The sequence below is a fragment of the Cavia porcellus genome, unplaced genomic scaffold (assembly GCF_034190915.1).
Source record: "Cavia porcellus strain 051 isolate PalLab524CR breed Dunkin Hartley unplaced genomic scaffold, mCavPor4.1 scaffold_1, whole genome shotgun sequence".
Taxonomy (NCBI): domain Eukaryota; kingdom Metazoa; phylum Chordata; class Mammalia; order Rodentia; family Caviidae; genus Cavia; species Cavia porcellus.
In genome coordinates, this window is record NW_026947484.1 from 53,942,695 (window position 1) to 53,957,654 (window position 14,960).

Below are 14,960 nucleotides of genomic sequence, written 5' to 3' on the forward strand. Positions count from 1 at the left end.
AAATTCACTACAGTCTGCAATAGCGAACCCCAGTGAGAAGGAGAGCTCCCTGACTCCTACCCAAGCCAATAACCATGGAGCAAGTCAGAGGACTACATTAGCTAGCACTGACAACTTCCACCATCCCTCCTCCAACCTCAGGTTGCAGATCAGGGAGAAAGCTCAGCCCAGTGGAGAGCAGGGCAGGCACAGAAGCTAGCATGGAGATTTGTCTTGGAGCCCAGCCTCTGCCCACCATAGTGAAAGCCAACACCAGGATGAAAACCAAAAGTCATCATACCCAGGCTATAGCTCACAGATGGCACCAGGTATGTCCTGCCCTGGCATCAGATGGAGGCCTTAAGGCCAGAGGATGGACACAGGTTTTGGCCTCCATTGCTGCCATCTTTAGAGTGGATATGTGAAAAATTTTGTGCAAGTGCCTGCCACAATGAAAGTCAGGTATGAACTAGTTTAGAATCAGCCTTGGGAGTCAACAGGCTGTCCGCTGCCTGTTCCCCAGTGCTAATCAGTACAGGAACCCCAAAGCCAGTGGAGGCAGACAGAGACTCTAGATCTGTCCCAACAGCAGGTAGAGACCAGCACCTGGTGGCTGGGTGATTCAGCTTGCCTTGGTGCCAGCTGTGCTGAGGGCCTGAGTGCACTCCAGTATTGCTCAGGTCCTTACAGGTGTGGGACTCAAGTGCCTTACAGTTCAGCAGCAGCAGTGTGGAACAAGAGACTGTCTTCTACAATATCACCTACACATTGGGCAGCCATAGTATGGAACAAGACTCCACTCACTAGGGTTTGGACAGAGTAGCAACCACAAGACTTGACTTTGGAACTTGGTGTCAGGCTAGTAAAACTAACACTGGGTAGATCCTAAGGACCCCATCCCAGCCTGGGCGTGGACAGAGCCTCTGGAACAGCACTAGTACAAGGGAGAGACATGATGTCCCTGGTTATTAGACCTCTATTCCAGCCAGTGTTACTTGTGGTTCTCCATGAGTGCAGCTCAGCAGTAGACAGCCCATGGCAACGTGGGCCTTGGTCCTACTTCAGTGCTGTGCTTCCCATGACAGAGTGTAACAGTGCATTGCAGCACTGGTGGTCACAGGCAGAGGAAAAGAACCTTGATCTGTCCCTGTGACTGTAATCTCCTCCGAACCTAGTAGAACCATACAGTGCCTGACCACAGGCTGCTGGCTCTGTATAAGGTATCTACACCTACACCAGGATGATGCCTACCTTTTCAAAGTCCTCCCCTGGTTCATTCTGCACAACACATCTGTTGGGGCTTGAGAATAAACCTGTGCTTGTATTATCCTCTAGTGTTAAACCAGTAGCAACAAACCAAGAGCAAATTTGTGGCAAATTTAAGGCACCGTCTAGTGAGAAAGAGTGAAAAAAACAGTCTCCAAAGAAATAAGAAACCTGCTTAGAATTTCTAGAAAGAATTTCATGGTTAACGACAGACTATAAAAACTGAAATAATACCTAACCCTTCAGTATTCAGGTTACACTGTACACCAAGCATCAAGACCTGTCAGAAAACCATGATTTCAACTAGTGGTTAAAAAAAGAAAAGAAAAGCCAGAAACTTACCTTGCAATCAGCATGGGAGGAAAGTAAAATGGAGAATTTAAAAGATTTTAAGGAAAGGTAAGGAGAATAGAGAAAACACAAAGACATGACTCAGTAGCCTAACACAGAAACTTGAGTTAGAAATAATTAAAACAAATAAAGACCAAGTTGTTGTTAATGTGCACTAATATACAATGGTGTTTTCATTTGGTTTTCTAGACAACTGACCTACAAAAGTGTAGATGATTTTTGGTTTTTCAGACTATCTACTTTCAAACGTATATAACTCAAAAGATATTTCACTCAATAAGCCACAAAGAATGAGAACCAAGATTTACAAAAATTTGGAGGAAAAAACTATTAATACTATGCTTTTATGATTGTGCCATATTTGACTCAACAAATATATATTGACCCCTTGACACATGTCAGGCACATTGTGGGTTCAGGGATGCCACATAATGATGGAGGAACTTTGCACTAGAGTAGGTGGACTTCTCTAAGATGATATGACACCGCAATGCACAGTGCACTTAGTGCAGTGTACTGTCCACAGCGTGGCTGTCCCAGTGACCCTCTATGCAAGTGACCTGTATTTGTGATGTGCCTCAACCTCACAGAGGCACACAGCGGGATGGATAAGAGCCAGGAGCAGCCAACTGGAGCAGATGCTAAGACCCTGCCTCATATTGCAGAAAAATCAGTAAATAAATGAAGATTGGAAATGTTTTGAGCATTATGGCTAATCTGAGTTCTAAATAAAAAGTATATCCGACTATAGTCTGATCAACAGGGAACTCAATCTTCAACTAGAGATTCTTATACAATGAGGACTTTGTGCTAGGAGAAAAAAGGAAAAGGCAGATAAGAAACACATCTGCATTCTTTATCCGGTAAGTGTTCTGTATATTTGATATTTATAAAAACAGGAAATGAAGAAACTAGCCTGTGGCACTTGTTTTTAAAAATGGGCAGTAAATGTAAGCACCATATTAGGACTGAGATGTCCCATAAATGAATTAGTTACCAGAAACCCTTTTTTTAACACCAGGAATGAAATATATATGTTTTTTTCTTTTAATTTTTTTGTCTTTTTCTTTTTTTACCGGTACCAGGGATCGAACTCACAACTGCCTGCTTGCAAAGCAGGTGCTCATGCCACTGAGCTAAATCCCCAGCCCCAGTATATATGATTTTACGGAAACAAAATTACAGGCTACCGAGCTGGTACGGCAAAAGAATCAGGAAGAAATCAGGCATTGGGTCACAGGATCATATAAAGACCAATGAGCAGAACCAGTTTCAAGCTTCTGCTGGGACTGTATTTATGGGAGGTTGTAGCTGGGTCAATGCTGTGAGAACGGGAGCCAGGCACGAAGTCCTTGTTACCATCCTTACTGCTGTTAGCAGGACATGAGGCAGGCTGCCGATCATATGATCCATGTGATGATGGTGAGGAGCCGGCACAGAGAAACCCAGATGCCAAGAAGGCAGAGTGGACACCAGTGAGAGGAAGGACAACTGGTTTCCCATACCTACTGGGTGCCACACACTGCTGGAGTCCATCTGTGGGAAACCAATGATACAAGGAACATGACTTAAACTGAAAAGATGTTTCTCACCCACACCCAGCACAAGAGCTTCCCGAGTATCCTTTCCGAGCTGCCTGAGGGTTGCTTGCAAGCTAAATATTCTGCCCCTAACAGCAGCAGAATACAAAAGATGTTGTATTTTTGAAAACCATTTGCGTGAGTATATATCTCTTAGTAGGTTCTAAGCTTTTTAAAAGCTAGATGTATTTTTAAATGTATATTGAGTAATTTTAAAATATACAATACATATGCTACATCACTGGAGCCAAACCAATTGAAGTCAAAATCTACTTGAGAGGTGCATCGTTGCAGGGCATGGTGGCATAAGCCTATGATCCCAGGACTGAGGTGGCAGAGGCAGGAAGATCACTGTGCATTTGAGGCTACCCTGAGTTACAAAGTGAGCTGAAGAGCAGACTGCATAGAGACCTTGTGTCAGGAAAAAAAAAAAAATTGCATTGTGAACTTGGGGAAATTATGACGACTCTGTGCCTTAAGGGGTCTGTTATATTTTAGGCACTCCAGAGAAACACAGCATCAATATCTCAAAATCTATTTTAGTCTTTATATTAAAGTTATTGAATCATCTTAGAATATTTTAAAGACTTCAATGTTCAGTCAAGTTGAGGTTGGCTTTCATCATCGTAATGAGCCCAGTAAATGACAGTATTGTGGGCCTACATCTGGACTGATCTGAAAATGATGGAAGGAGAATTCTTCAGCGCATTCTGATAGGCACAGGTCCAGGTTCAATCTTCATCATGTGCAAAGCCAGTTTCCCCCACGCCATTTGTTAAAGAGGCTCTCTTTCCTCCAGCAAAAGTTTTCGGCACCTTGTGAAAGATCAGGACTCTGCCTGGAGTCATTTCTGCATCCTTTATTTTGTTCCACTGAACTACCAGTAATTTTTTTGCCAATACATGCTGTTTTTATCTTTATAACTTTGTAGTGTAACTTGAAATCTGAGATTGTGATGCCCCCTGCCTCGCTGTTGTTGTCTAAGTTGTTTTGATATTCTAGGTCTCTAGGTTTGAATATTAAAACAGAAGTGTGAACAAGTGAAATAGCAAACTACAAGCAGAAGCAAGAAGATCACAGATGGGTGTGCTTATTATACTCTAACAGGTGTGAGACATGTATCAGTATGTCCACAGGAAAAGACAATTTCGTGGGCAAAAATGTTGTTAACAAGTCTTAGGCAACATGATGGAATTACAGGTGATCCTTATTGTATTTCCCTTACCCATTTTATCTGATTTTTCTGTGACAATTTTACGTTCTGCTAATAAGGACAAACACTGTTTTAATTTTTCCAGCATGGCTCATCTGTTTTCCCTCAGAAGCTCCCCTATGCCTTTCCAGGAGGAGTGAGTGTTTTCCACTAAGAAATACAAACTTCTCTCCTTTATTTCATTCTAGATAATTAGAAGAGAGCTTCCAGGTTGGAGGCCATTTTGGATATCTGTCCTCAAAGTGATTCAGAAAGAAGCAACTAAGCCATGAAGCATTTTAATTGGCATCCTAACCTAGATTTCAGGAAATGATGCATCCTTTGTGATTTCTGTGTGGGGAAGAAGGTGGTATGGCCAAGGACCGGGATAGTCACCAGAACCTCCTGCTCCTTCTGGGAGCACAAATGAAGAGATGGTATCACCTGGGAGTATGGAAGTGAACCCAATGTCATACAAGACGCCATGAGCTCATCCAGTCTAACGCACCACTCCCTCTGTAAACATATGGCACTGATCCCCTCTGTGAAGCCCCGCTCAGATACACTGCATGTCTCCTGAGTACAGTAGATGGTCAAACTAAATATACCACATTTCTCCAGAAGCAATTAATTTTATATGATCTACTGTTACCACTTCATGACCTCCTTCCCACTGGGCATCAAGCAAGTCAGTTACCACCCGTCTCAGTTACTTTTCTCATTGCTGAGACAAAATACCCACGAGTTAAATGAGGAAAGGTTTATTCCAACTCATAATCTATAAAGGTTTCAGCCCATAGTCAGCTTGCTCTAAGGGAGGACAGCCTGGCCGGGAAACAGTCCATAGCAAAGCAAGCAGGAAACAGCGAGCAGCAAGCCTCCTTTCTCTATCACTGCACCCAGGCTACAAGCCTTTTGGGTGGTGCCACCAACATCCAGGGTGGGCTTTCCCATTATCCACCCAGAGAATTATTCTAAATCAATCAGAAGAATAATCACCAAACACCGTTAATCCCAGGATCACCCAACCTAGATCTAGCCACCTCCAGCTATGAACACATGAAGCTTTGGGGATACATCCAGATTCAAGCCACAACATCACCTCTTTCACCTCTATGACCAATGCCAGTAATGTAGTAACTACTCAACACACACACAGGGGAAGGAAGCTGTATTGTGGCTGGGAAGGAGGAGAGAAAGCCTAAGGTAACCTAAGACAGAAAGGGACAGTCACACTGGGCTCAGCCACAAGATACTCGCAAGAGTCAAATATGAAGAAGGCAACTTCCCCACCAAGGCTGCTGAGAAACCCAGAGAAGAGCAAGGGAGCATCCACTGTCTCCTCCTGGTGGACTGCCTGCCATGTTTCCACCTGAGGGCCTCCCTGGACCCTGGCCAGGGCAGACCCTGGCATCCAGGCTAAGCTGCACCACTCACTGCAGCAGGGAGGAAGGGGATGGTCAGGAGGTGGGCACCTCCTGAGAGTGCAGTACCAGCCCTGTGCAGTGCAGGGTCCTTGAAGGACCAAACACACCATCCAGTGTCAGGCACAGGAACTCAGTGCTCACCACCAGTCGCCAGGAGGGAAAACACCAGGAAACCCTGTGACAGCAATGTGAGACAGACAGTCAGAGTACTAACACCAGGACTCTGCCAAGAGCATCCTCAGGTAGACAGCAGGAAGGACAAGAACCAGGTAGATTCGGACAGTGGGGTTGGCTTGGTCAGAGAAGGGGAAGGGAGCTGTGTTGTGGGGGACAGCTAAGGAGGTAAAGCACGGGGGATTTGGGGGAGAAGGAGGACCAGCTGGCAAGGCAAGGTGTGCACATCTACAAGCCCAGCATTTGAGAGGCTGAGGCAAAAAGGTCACAAGTTCAAACCCATCCTGGACAAGTTAGTGACTTAGTGAGACTCCGCCTCAGGATGAGATAACTTTAAAAATGGCTGGGGCTGAATCTTAGTGCAAAGACCCTGGGTTCGATCACCAGAGCTGGAGAAACAGAGAGAGACAGAGAGAGAGAGAGAGAGAGAGAGAGAGAGAGAGAGAGAGAGAGAGAGAGAGAGAGAGAAAGAGAGAGAGAGAGAGAAAGAGAAAGAGAGATAAGGTAAGAGAGAAAGAAAAGTCAACCAGCTGAGTGAGAACCATCCTCATACAGTCACTATGTGCTCAGGGCACATAGTGCCACAGCGGCAGCCCAGACACAAAAGTGCCTGCCCTCACGGAGCTCAGCATCCCATCCCAGCTGTTACCCTGGACACAGATCCTAGGGAGAAATTATTAGTGAAATGAATAACACATATAACATAATCAAAAGTGGAGAGGTACAAAAGTCATCTCCCCACACAGAGTAAAATGACCATGAGCTAGGAAAAAGGAGGTGGTCACAAAAACTGGTGAACATAACCACCAATGCCCTCCAATGCCCTCCAGTGTCTTTGCAATGGTGAAAAATGTGGCAAAACAGATGAATCAAAGTTCAGGAAAAAAAACCGTGAGGTTGAAGAGCCTTCAAAATAATGATACCACTGGGCTGGAGATCACCAAATCAGAACACATTTGCTCCTGATTCTCTTTTTGAGAAATGCTGAATCATGCCGTAAATTATATCTCTATTTACCTGTGAAATTATTAATATGCCAAATATTTGCAAATCTCTCTAATTCCTAGGAAGAATTTTAAATTGAGCATTTTCTCATTTGCATGGAAAGCACTCCAGAGGATAATCGAAGTTGAGAATAATAATACATCATCAAACATTTTGATTCCTATCTATTTCCTTCTCTTCTTACAAAGTAGTTAACGACAGATTCGTTTCAAATTTTGGCTGCAAATATTAATTCAGAGGGCTGCCACCCAAAGTAAACATCTTCATTCACTTTCCTTCAAATTGCATCATTTTATGGAATAAATTATTCAGTGTCAGGGACCTAGATGGGGGACAGCATCACTCTGAAAGCAGCTGAAAGGTCACGTTAGAGGCAGCAGTCACGGCAAACTGGGCACGACCCACCCTACCTCTGGGGCCCGCCATATAGCTGCAGCATCTGAGACTGGATTGCAAGTCTGGAATACTCAATTTGGTGAGTGCAAAAAGACAAATCTTAATTGAAAAGTTCATTTCTAATGAAATGCAAGGTGGTAAAAGATTCAGTTGGCAGGGTGGATCATCGGAGTCTTTATTACTAACAACGATTCATTTTAATTCAGTGAAGTACATAATTAGCATCAAGCTTTTCAAGTTCAATGCACATGTCTGTGCTTGGAAACCCTAATATTGCAGAAACTTTTCTTATTTCATAATAGATATTTTAATAATTTTCATTTTAGTATCAGGATACTTGTAACTGGCTTATACTAGTTATAAGTGTGTGGAGTTTAAGCCAGTGGTACCTTCGACCAGTGACAAATCTAAGTCTTAACTTGAGTTCCTTGTAATTATCCTGCAGTCAGCCAAGACTCCAGCAAAGAGAAGAAGGCCCCTTTCAATAATCGCACCTTGAATAATCAGGCAGTTGCAGGGGTCAGTGACTCAGTTTGTTCCATACCTGCTGCATGTAAATCCATTTACTGTGGGCTTGGAGAAGCCTTGCTGGCATTTGTTTCACTGCTGTTCTCTCTGCAGCCACTCTGGAATGCAAGACCACCGTCTCCAATGGCCTGTCCCCTGGGAAGTGCGTGGGGGTCTCAGAAGGGCTGTGTTTTTGAGGTGGAGACAGAAGTAAACTTTGTTCTATTCTCAGCATGCAAGAGAGGCAGAATTGTCAATTTAGTGGAAAGGTTTAGGGCTGAGAGTCCAGCCACATGGGATTGTAATTCTCCTCGGCTGAGATCCAGCCAACCACACCAGCACAGCCCTGGCACTGTCACACAATTTTATACAATGGAAAACACAGTGTGGGAGAGCAGTGAAAAGTGTTACGGGGAAACAGCAAGAGGAAGAAGTTCTACCACGAGAATAAACACGAACAAGGAACAGAGAGCCCACAAGCTCTAGTCAGTGCAGACTCTGACAAGCAGAGGAAAGGTGTAGAGTATTTCAGGATTCATTTAGTGATGGCCTCTTAATACCTACTAGATGTTACTCAGGTTAGAAAGATAAACAAGAATACCCATTGCCCTCAATCAAGCAAGTTCATAGAAGCAAAAAATGTGCAGGAAGAACATTATTAGTTAGCAAATGATGTGAATAAGTATCATTCATTCAAATAAGCTTCGATAATCTTGCAGAATTCAAAAAGTGAGCTAAAACCCAGCTTCAAACCTAGCTGTTCATCTGAATTTCAGCGCAAAGCTGTTTTGAAAATACAGATGGCTGGGTTCTAACCTAAACTTCAGAATGTGGAACCCTGGAATTTGTATGTTTAACCTTTCTCTAAGATCATTCTCATGAGGTCACTCCAGCATCAGGAAGGTCTCAAATCTTGACACTAATGCAGACTTTATTGTAGCTTTCCTGGTTTGGAAGAAATAAGTCACACTTCATCCAGGCTCCAGATAGGGAAACAGGAAAACTTCCCCAGTCAGCCTGGTACACATACTAACTAAAACCCCTGTTTATTTTGTCCCAGACCTCTGGATTTCACAGTCTGTCATTAAACTGAAGCATCTGTCCTTTGATACAGTCAGTGATTAGAAGACAAGAGAGCAGTGTCACCTTCTTAATCTTCATGAGAAAGACTCTCAATCCTAGCAGCAGTGTGGGAATGCTTTACTTTGCCTCTAAAAGAAGATAAAATAGTTTGGGCAGTAAAAGTCTGCTGGATGATGTCCTGTAAATGAAGATATAAATAAAAAGATCAACACAATGACTGCATCTTTCCTTGGTGGTAACAAAACCAAAACCATAATCCCTGAATCCCTAGTATGCAGTTTCCACAAAATCCACCCTCCTCTGCCCCATCGGTTGCTGGCTAACAGTAAAGGAAGAAAGACACACATGAGGTATGTACAGTTCCTAGGTCACACCAGTACTGGTTTTTGTTGGCAGTACTGAGGATTGAACCCAGGGCCTTTGCACTGAACTGCATGCCCAGTTCTTTTTCATTTTGAGACAGTGCCTTGCTAAGTCACAAGTCAAGCTGGGCTCAAACGTATGGTCTTCCTACCTCAGCCTCCCAGAGACCCATGATTATAGGCAGCACATCTAGTTCAGGGATCCTTCTTTGTATAGGAAATTAGTAGCTATGCAAATACAGCATTCTCCTTTGTGCAATTATAAATAGTCTATCTCAAGAGTGTCACTTATTTATTCAGCAACCAAGGAGCTAAAAGTTACTTAGTGGCTCCATTTTCCCCTTAAAATCTGCTCGAGGCTGATGACTATATCCTGAAATAATGAGTCACTACTCCTGGCTTATGAATTCCATGAAATTTGGGGAAGATCATGTGGGAGACGCCAGGCAGCTGGAGGCCATGGGTCAAGATGGCTCAGTCCCTTACAGTGGGACCAAAGTGGAGGTCACAGACTATAAAAATCTTCAGCCCAAGAAAATCTCAGAGATATGGTCAAGCCCACATTCCAGGTCTGTGCAGCTCAGGGGTGATCCATAAGATGAAGAGGAGCCCTCTAAGTGTTCAAGCTTTCGTCTTGCTGTAGGAAAGCAAGACCTGTGTCAGTGCCAAGGACTCCCAGCTGCTTGGGGACATGCACTTGGAAAAGTCTCCTCAAATAGGGGAGATTGAGCTCACAGCCCTGTGAGTCAGACTAGCTATGACCCACTGGGATAACAGGAGACCTTCAAGCTGAAGACAGGGGTGCATCCCCACCTCACGGGGCTGCTCACAAGGCATCAACAACTTGAGCATAAGCACTGAAACTGTACTCTGAGAGGAAAACACAGAAATGGGTTTAGGACTTTGGATTTGAGAAATGATTCTTAAATATCACACACAAAGCACAAGAACCCTAAAGAAAACCAAATTGCCGCTTATCAAAGTTAGACTCTTGTGCATCAAGAGATTTCAAAATGAATCAAATGATCTACAAAATGTGAGGAGCTACTCCTCAGCCATGTATCTGGAATACATGAAGAGCCCTTTTCCACACAACAACCAAAATCCGAACAATAAATGAAGTTTAAATGGGTAAGGCATTTCTCCAAAAAATGGCTTAGGGTAAGCACAAGAAACCAGCATCAGTCATCATCCCAGGAATATGAATCAAAGCCAAAGTGAGATGCCCTTGCACGCCCAGGAAGACAGCTACCACAGTCGGGCACAGCCTGCACTTAGGGAGTCTGAGGCAGGAAGATCCCAAGTTTGAGTCCAGCCTGGGTAACTAAGCAACTTAGTGAGTTTCTGTCTCAAAATAAAGCTTCACCTGAGGATGTAGCTCAGTGTGAAGGCCCGGGGTTCAATCCCCAAAACAATCCCCCCAAAAAGGGCTATTATTGTAAAAATAAAAGTTTTAAATGAAAAATACATTTTAGTGAGTATGAAAAGATTCTGAGACCTTCTTCACAGGAGTGGAAAACATCACCACCAGTGCAGAAAGCACATCAGCGGTTCATCAGTGCTAAGTACAGAATGATCCTATAACCCAGTCACTCTACTTCTGAAGACATAGTCAGCAGAACTAAAGTAGGTACTCAAATATTCATACACAAATGTTCACATGGGCACCATGCACAATAGCCTAGAAGAAGAAACAGGCCAGGTGTCCATCAACTAAATAGATGCACAAGTATATTTCAATGGTGTAGTATCATTCACCCATGTAATGACATGTACACAGACCACAATGTAGGTGAACCTTGAAATTCAACAGGAATGGTCACTTTGATGACTCCACCTATCTAAGCATTCAGTTAGGGACATTGGCACTGAAAGAAAGCTGATGGATGGTTTCCAGGGTCTGGAGGGATGGGAAGAAGCTGGCAGTGACAGATCAGTGAGAAAGAGATTTACCTTCGAGGTGGTAGAATTCTGGACTCAAGATGGAGGTTATGGTGGCCCCACATTGTGAATTACTAAATGCCACTAACTTGTACACAGTCAAATGTTTAATTTTATATTCTGCAAGTTTCTCTTGAATAAAAATATAGCCATATTGCTTAGTAAAGCCCAAGTCTACAGACATCCTTGGCTTTATGATTTCTAGAGGGTTAGACGTGCTGAGAAGACACAATTCTAACTCACACAGTGAGTCAGAATTAAGTGTGAGTTAGAATTAAGAGCCCAAGAGCCAAGGCCTCTGGCTGAGACTCGGGAATGGGAGACCTTTAGGGGCTACATCCCTGCAAGCACAGGAAGGAACTGAGTTAAGGGGAACTAGAGGCCCTGACAGGGCCCTTGCCTGGACCCAGGAGCAGGGGAACAGCCTACAAGCTATGGATTGAGAGAAGACGGGGCTGGGAAAGAGGAAACCCGGGGATTCCTGGGGATCTCAGGGGAAGTGCTGAGATAGAGACAGACATGGGGGGAGATCAAGACCTGCCCCTGTGAGTAGTACTCCAAATTCTCTCCAAGTCCCTCCACCCCCAGAGCAAACAGGACCCCCACAACCTTGATTTCTTCCCTTTCTCACTCCTCCAGAAATATCGCTTGCTTCCTGAGCCTTGTAGGAAAGGCTGGACTGGATCTTGTCTCCAGGTGTTCAGGGTCATTTATTTGTCTCATGCTATTCTCAGAAGACACTTTGATTCTGCCATTATTATTGTACCCCAAGATCTGTCCCCAACCCCAAGTCAGACACTTTTGAGATTAGAAATCACACATACTCCCCTTGGGTCTCTCTAAAATGTCTCTCCCAAGATCTGATCCCCACCCCCACCCCAAATTTACCACAAAGCCACCTGATACATACTGCAAAGAGAAAAAGGGACAAAGGATTTGAACAAGTACATCTCCAGAAAAACATCCAAGTGGCTCAAATATATAAAATGATGTTCAATTGCATCACCGTTATTGGAAAAACACAAAGTAAAAGCATAGTGGTAGTTCCAGAAGAGCTCATTTTTAAAGGTCAGCTATTAAAGAGAATGTGGAACACACAGGAAATTTTATAGACTACAAGTAAATTTGTCAATTAGAAAAATAGGCTTCAAAAATGTTGACTCTCTACTAAAGATGAACATCACACACATTATAACTCTTCAGCTCTACTACTGAGTCTACACCCTACAGAACAAGCAAACATACATACAGGAATAGCAACATTATTTGCGAAGAGTTCAAATGGCAATAAGCCAACTTTTGACAATAGTAGTATAGATAAACTATATATTAATGCAATGAAATAATACAGAATAATAAAACTTAATGAGCTATTTCTAGGTTAAACAGTATGGTTAAATCTCACAAAGCAAATGAATAACCAGAAAAAAATACACATAATATGATTCCATCCACATGAAATTCAAAACCAGGTGCTATGATTTGTGCCTAGATGACTCCCCAGAGCCTCACACAGTCATCAGGGGCAGAAGTTTTTGGAGGTAGCTGAATCTAAAGTTTGTGACTTATTCAGAGTACCATGCTGGATTACGGGTGCTAAGGTTAAGGCTGGGTGATTTCTGGATCAGTCCACTGATCGGATTGGCACAGCCCTAAACCTAACTGTCTGGATAAAAGGGTCAGAAAGAGACTTGTTTTCCCCTTTTGCTACCCTTGTTGATTTGCTGTCTTCCACCAGCATGAACCACTGCTTCTCTGCCATGTGGCATCCTGCCTTGGAGCCAGCTGAGTATGGACTGAAACCTCCACAAACGGTAGCTAAATCAACCTTTCTCCTTTAATTGTGGGTGTTGGGTGTTTTGTCTCAGTAATGAGATCAGCAACTAAGACAGGAGGCCATCTAAATACGCTATAAACATCCTGGTTAATGATTATCTCTGGGCTGGAGACCGAGAGGGAATACCTCTCAGTTGGGGGGTTGCCCCTTTTTACTTCTTGTGATGGTGGTGGATGGTGATTACATGAGCATTTGTTTTTGTTAATTTGCTGATCTGTAACTTAAATATACTTTCTGTACATTTATCATAATTAACGATAAAATTTTAATTAACCTTTGACACAGTAATTTTACATGCAAAATATTTAACCAAAAGAGACAAATTACGTATATAAGATACAAAAAGATGTTCATTGCATGTTATTGACATGATAAGAAAATTAAAATAATGCAAACAACCAATAACAAGATACTGACTTAATAGATTAGAATACATCACAGTGGATATACTAAAATTGTCCCTGTAAACCTATATTTTTTTGACATGGGAGAATGTCATGTTACTTTTTTTCCAATTTTATTGAAGTATAGTTGCCAAGTAAAGTAGTATGAGTTTAAGATATACAACATGGCAAATGTATATGCACACATACCATGAAATGATTACATAAGTAAATTCTCAAATCTATCACCTCACTTATTTACCATTTGGGTTGTTTCAGTTTAGGCAAGGTTTGTTTGTGTTGTTGGGTTGTTTTGTTGGGTTTTGTGACAACAAAGTTAAAGATATACTTGCTCAAGAAATTTCAACGACACAACACAGCATTACTAACTATTACCAGTTTGTGACCTTTAACTAAAAATTTCTCACCCATCTCCCAACCCCCTGTTCCCTAGATACTGCTATTTTACCTTCGGCTTCTATGAGTTCAGTCTACTTAGACTCCACATGTGAAAGTCATATTATATTATCTTTCCCTGTCTAACTTAATGCTCTGAAGTGTCATCCGTTTTGTCACAAATGGCAGTCTGTCCTTCCTTCATGGCGGAATAAAATCTCACTACATCTGTATATATAACAACTTAGAAAACATACGAGCTCTTTGACATTGGATTTCGCAAAGATTTTGGGGATATGATGCCAAAAGCACAAGGAACAAAACCAAAGCAAAACAAGTGGGATTACATCAAACTAAAAGGCTTCTGCACAGCAAACGAAACAGTCAAAGAAATGAAAAGGAGGAAATATTCTTAAACCACATATCTGGTAAGGGTGTTAACACCAAAGTACAAAGGAACTCACCCAACTCAATACCCCCACCAAAAAATAGGCAAACTTTCAGTGGGCACAGAACCCAATTCACTATTTTTGAAATCAGACGTTAAAGGGGGCAACAGGAACATGAAAACGTGCTCAGCACTGCTCATCCTCAGGGAAATGCAAACCAAACCGCACAAGACACCAACTCCCTCCTGATTAGGGTGGCTGCTCTCCAAAGACACTCACAAGAGGTGGTGAGGAACTGGGGAAAAGCGTGCCCTTGTGCACTGCTGGTGGGACTGTAAATCGGTGCTCTATGTAACACAGTAGAGAAGCCCCTCAGAAAGGTGCACATGCAACCATTATGTGACTCAGCAGTCTCATTTGTGGAGATATATATATATATATATATATAATCAGTAATTTGAAGAGATATATTCATGCACCATTCTTCACACTAGAAAAACCATGGAAAAAGCTCCACTGTCCATCGACCAATGAACAGGTAAAACATTGCTGTTTTATTATACTAAGTGATGAAAATGACTGGTAGAATAAGTAATCTAATCCTATTGTTTGAAATAGATGCATGTAAAATTATGACAAAATACTGTTACAATCTCTACGTAGTAGAATTTTGCAATTTAGCCTCTATTTTT